Raw genomic sequence first — 6,263 nt, 5'->3', positions numbered from 1 at the left:
GTCCCATATTTCTTGGAGGCTTTGTTTGTTTCTTTTCACTCTTTTTTCTCTAATCTTGTCTTCTCACTTTATTTCATTAAGTTGATCTTCAATCACAGGTATCCTTTCTTCTGCGTGATTGTTTCGGCTATTGAAGATTGTGTATGCTTTACAAAGTTCTCATGCTGTGTTTTTGAGCTCCATCAGGTCATTTATGTTCCCTACACTGGTTATTCTAGTTAGCAATTCATCTAACCTTTTTTCAAGGTTCTTAGCTTCCTTGAGTTGGGTTAGAACATGCTCCTTTAGCTTGGAGGAGTTTGTTATTACCCACCTTCTGAAGCCTACTTCCGTCAATTCGTCAAACTTATTCTCCATCCAGTTTTTTTCTCTTACTGGCAAGGAGTTGTGATCCTTTGGAGGAGAAGAGGTGTTCAGTTTTTGCAATGTTCAGTCTTTCTGCACTGGTTTCTCCCCATCTTTGTGGTTTTATCTACCTTTGGTCTTTGATGTTTGTGACCTACAGGTGGGGTTTTGGTGTGGATGTCCTTTTTTTTTTTTTTGATGTTGATGCTATTCCTTTCTGTTTGTTAGTTTTCCTTCTAACAGGTCCCTCACTGCAGGTCTGTTGGAGTTTGCTGGAGGTCAACTCCAAACCCTGTTTGCCTGGGTGTCACCAGCAGAGCCTGCAGAATAGCAAATATTGCTGCCTCATCCTTCCTTTGGAAGCTTCGTCCCAGAGGGGCACCTGCTAGATGCCAGCCAGAACTCTCCTGTATGAGGTGTCTGTTGGCCCCTATTGGGAGGTGTCTCCCAGTCAGGCTACACGGGAGTCACGGACCCACTTGAGGTGGCAGTCTGTCCGTTATCACAGCTCAAACACTGTGCTGGGAGAACCACTGCTCTCTTCAGAGCTGTCAGACAGGGATGTTTAAGTCTGCTGAAGCTGTGCCCACAGCTGCCCCTTCCCCCAGGTGCTCTGTCCCAGGGAGATAGGGGTTTTATCTATAAGTCCCTGACTGGGGCTGCTGTCTTTTGTTCAGAGACGCCCTACCAACAGAGGTGGCATCCAGAGAGGCAGCTGGCCTTGCTGAGCTGCAGTGGGGTCCGCCCAGTTTGAACTTCCTGGCAGCTTTGTTTACACTGTGAGCATAATGCTACCTACTCAAGCCTCAGTAATGGTGGACACCCCTCCCCACCACCAAGCTCCAGCATCTCAGGTCGATCTCAGACTTCTGTGCTAGCAGCGAGAATTTCAAGCCAATGGATCTTAGCTAACTGGGCTCCGTGGGCGTGGAACCCACTGAGCCAGGCACTAGAGGGAATCTGGTCTGCCAGTTCCAAAGAACGTGGGAAAAGCACAGTATCCAGGCAGAAGTGTACCATTTCTCCCCATACAGTGTCTCACGGCTTCCCTTGGCTAGGAAGGGGAAATCCCCCAACTCCTTGGGCTTCCTGGGTGAGGCGATGCCCTTCCCTGCTTCTGCTCACCCTCCATGGGCTGCTCCCACTGTCCAGCCAGTCCCAGTGAGATGAACCAGGTACCTCAGTTGGAAGTGCAGAAATCACCCATCTTATGCGTTGATCTCACTGTTAGCTGCAGACTGGAGCTGTTCCTATTCAGCCATCTTGCCGGAAATCCCCTTTTGTATCTTTTAAGTGGAGCATTTAGGCCATTTACATTCAATGTTAATATTGAGATGTGAGGTGCTATTCTGTTTATCATATTAGTTGTTACCTAGATACTTTGTTTTTTCATTGTGTTACTGCTTTATAGACCCTGTGAGTCTGATGCTTTCAGCAGGTTCCATTTTGGTGCATATCAAGCTTTTATTTCAAGATGTAGAACTCCTTTAGCATTCCTTGTAGTGCTGGTTTGGTAGTGGCAAATTCCCTCAGCATTTGCTTGTCAGCAAAAGACTATTTCTCCTTCATTTATGAAGTTTAGTTTTGCTGGATACAGAAATTAAAAAAAAAAGAAATTCAGGTATGTGTGATGGAATAGATTTTTTTTTTTTTTTTTTTTTTTGACTCAACACCACTCAATGAAGGAATAGATTCTGAATGTGCTTTTAGGATATTGTATAATGTCCTTATGTAAAATAATTCTAGACTCAAATATTTCAAGGAGGTGGATGTGGCTTAATACTCTGTAGAACTGGATTCAACACAGGCACGCACTAAGTGAAATGGATATGCCAGAAGTCCTTGACATGGAGTAGACCATCAGTTCTCAAGCTTTTGTGTGCACCAGAATCATGGCAGGGCTTTTAAAAACACTGATTGCTGAACCCCACTCCTGGAGTTTGTGATTCAGAAGGGTTGAGTTGAAGCCTGAGAATCTGCATTTCTGACAAGTTTGTAGGTTATGGTAATTCTACTAAACTAAGGACCATACTTTGAAAGTCACTAGTATAGAACAAAGCAATCAAATAACTTGGAAGGACGGGCATGTTGGAGTGCTTTGCCTATGTAAATCCGCTCTTCATTGGCTACCTGTCTTTCCCAAAAGGGTCAATATAATCTTTTGAACTTTATTGAGTTATAATTTACATAACACGGTGTATTCATATATTTTGACAGATGTATATAACTATATAACCGACATAATCAAAATGAAAAATATGTCCATCATCCCGGAAAGTTCTCTCCTATCACTTTTTAATCCCTGTGTCTCCTGCCCCAAGCCCCAGGCAACCCTTCATCTCATTTCTGACACTGTAGATTAGTTTGTGGTTTTTTATTTTTTAAGAATTTCATGTACATAGAATCATATAGTATGTAATTGTTTTGTATTTGGTTTCTTTTGCTTTGTATAATGTTTTTAAAACTTATTCATGTTGTTGAATATATGAGTAATTTGTCTTTTTTATTGCTCAGTAGTATTCCATTGTATGGATATTTATATTTTGTTTATTCATCTATTGAAGTTTATTTGGGTCATTTCCAGTTTGGGGCTATTAAAGATGAAGCATCTATAAACATTCATAGACAAGCCTTTGTATGGACATGTGTTCTCATTTGTCTTGGGGCAAATGACATAGGAGAGAGCTGCTGCATCATATGGTAAGCGTATGTGCATTCCACTTGCTTAACAGTGTCATCAGCTCTTGGTATTGTCACACTTTTTAAACTTTAGCCACTGTAGCGAATATGTGATAGTATCTCATTGTGGTTTTAATTTGTGTTTCCTTGATGACTAATGGTGTTGAACATTACTGTATTTTTTGTGTGACTTGTCCTTTCCAATCTTTTGTCCAGTTCCCCACACTCTTTTTAAATTGGTTTGTCTCATTGAGTTGTAAAAGTTTTTAACATATTCTGGTTATTACGCATTTGTCAGGTATAATATCTTCTGGAGTCTTAGCTTCCTTTTTTCTCCTTTTTCTTATCTTTTTGTTTGTTTGTTTTTGAGACAGGTTCTCACTCTGTTGCCCAGGTTGGCACATTCCTGGCTCACTGCAGCCTTGATCTCCTGGGTTCAAGTGATCCTCTTACCTCAGCCTCTCATATAGCTCGGACTACAGGTGCACACCACCACGCTCTGCTAATTTTTGTATTTTTTGTAGAGATGGGGTTTCATCATGTTGCCCAGGCTGGTCTTGAACTCCTGGGCTCAAACCATCTGTCTGCATTAGCCTCCCAGGATGCTGGGATTACAGGTATGAGCCACTGCACCCACTTCTTTTTATTTTCTTAACTGTGTATTTCAAAGCAGAACATTTTAATTTAGATGAAGTCCAATTAAACTATGTGTATGTGTTTTACATCTTTGGGGTCCTATCTAAAATCTTTGCCTAACCCAAAATTATGAAGATTTTCTTGTTATTTTCTTCTAGAAATTTTGTATTAACTTTCATATCTTAATGTTGGGTTTTCTAATCCATCAGCTTGAATTTCTTTCCATTTATTTAGGTCTTCTTTAATTTCAGCGGTGTTTTGTAGTTTTCAGCATACAGGTCTTGCACATATTTTGTTAAATTTATTCCTAGGTATTTTATGTTTTTTGATGCTTTTATTAAATGGTTTGTTTTAACCTTAATTTTTTCAGTTGTTTGTTGCTAGTGTACAGAAATACAACGATTCATACATATCGACTTTATATTTCACAGCCTTGCTAAATTCATTTATTAGTTCTAGTAGTTTCTTTATCTCAATGAAGGTTCTTTAGAATTTTCTATGTCATGTTATTTGTAGATAAACAGTTTTACTTTTTCCTTCCCAATCTATATCCCTTTTATCGCCTTCTCTTGCCTTATGTCTAGGGTTTCCAGCATGGTGTTGAATAGTTGTTGTTAGACTGGATACACTTGCCTTATTCCCAATCTTAGAAGGAAAGCAGCCAGGCCTTTTACCATAAAGTTTCATTAGCTGTAAGGTTTTAAAAAAAATAAAATAGATGCCCTTTATCAGTTTGATCCCTAGTTTCTTGAGAATTTTTATCATAAATGGATGTTGAACTTTGATAAATATCTTTTCTGCATCTATTGATATGATCATGTGGGTTTTTTCCCCTTTATTCTGTTAATATAGTGATTAAGTAATTTTTAAATGTTGAGCCAGCCTTGCATTCACAGGATAAACCTCGCTTGGTCAGTATAGATAATCTTTTTTATATATTGCTTGATTTGTTAATATTTTGTTGTGAATTTTTTATTTGTGTTTATGAGGGATACAAATTCATAATTTACTTTTCTTGTAACTTCTTTGGTTTTACATGAAGGTAATGCTGACTTCATAAAATGAGTTGGGAAGTGTTCCTTGCTTCTATTTTCTAGAAAAGCTGTAGGTAATACTAATATGTTTATTCCTTAAATGTTTAGCAATGAAACCATTTGGGCCAGGCCCCATCTTGATCATACACAGCTGTGCCCATTTATTTTTGTATGGTCTTTGGTTACTTTGTGCTACATTGGCAAAGTTAAGTAGTGCGACAGACTGTATAATCCACAAAGCCTAAACTGTTTACTCTCAGGCTCTTTACAGAAAATGTTTTCTAGCACCTGAGCTAGAGTAGTGATTCTCAACTCCAGCCACCTATTGGAATCACCTGGAGAATGTCTGCAAAAAATACTGTCTGGATCTCATACCTAGAAATTCTAATTTAATGTGTTTGAGCTGAGACTAGGCCATTGGAAGTTTCAAAAGCTCCCCAGGTGATTTGACTTGTCAGGTTGAGAACTGCTGGATGAGAATAAGACTTTGTGTTTGTATTCATTTTTCTTCCCACCCCAACACTGATTATTCTAATGTGCATTTAGGGTTGAAAATCACTCATCTAGGGCAGTAGTTTCCATGTCTGGATGTGTATCAGTCACCCAGGGAGGTTTTAGAAATACATTACAAGACCTCACTGCAGAGCTACTGAAGCAGAATCTCCAGTACATGAGGCCAGAGATTTTTATTTTTACCAATTAATTAATTTATTTTATTTTTATTTTTTAATTCTTCAGATAGTTCTCACATATGCAGGGATTTCTTTAAAGAGTACTGAACCCAGGGCACACTATTCTATTGTCGAGATTCTTGGGCATTGAATGAGTAATTAGAGGATTATGAGAGGTGAAGCCAGCTGGACTTTCTGGGTCAGGTGGGGACTTACAGAACTTTTCTGTCTTACGAGAGGATTGTAAAATGCACCAATCAGTGCTCTGTGAAAACGCACCAATCAGTGCTTTGTAGCTAGCTAGAGGTTTGTAAAATGGACCAATCAGCACTCTGAAAAATGGACGAACCAGCACACTCAGCACACTGTAAACTGGACAAATCAGCACTCTGTAAAATGGACCAATCAGCAGGATATGGGTGGGGACAAATAAGAACATAAAAGCTGGCCACCCCCAAGCCAGCAGCCACAACCCACTCAGGTCCCCTTACCTGCTGTGGAAGCTTTGTTCTTTCGGTCTTCACAGTAAATCCTGCTGCTGCTCACTCCTTGGGTCTGTGCCATCTTTAAGAGCTGTAACACTCACCGTGAAGGTCTGTGGCCCTATTCTTGAAGTCAGTGAGACTGTGAACCCACCAGAAGGAACCAACTCCAGACACAATTATTTAGTGAGTATGGAACTGGAGAAAAGGGATTTAGATGTTTGAGGCCATGCAATGCAGGCTGTGGACAATCTCATTGACTAGTCCTCTGTAATAATGAGAATCTTCCTTTCTAGTAGATACAAGTCCTTTGTACACTGCTGGATAACATGGAACATGTTTTTTTCCTCTTTGGTTTATCTTTAAATGGGCTCCGTAAAGACAAGTCCTTCCATTAACATTCTTTCTTCAGACAA

This window comes from Piliocolobus tephrosceles, chromosome X (assembly GCF_002776525.5).
Source record: "Piliocolobus tephrosceles isolate RC106 chromosome X, ASM277652v3, whole genome shotgun sequence".
In the NCBI taxonomy this organism is placed as follows: Eukaryota; Metazoa; Chordata; class Mammalia; order Primates; family Cercopithecidae; genus Piliocolobus; species Piliocolobus tephrosceles.
Note: the sequence above shows the minus strand (reverse complement) of the source record.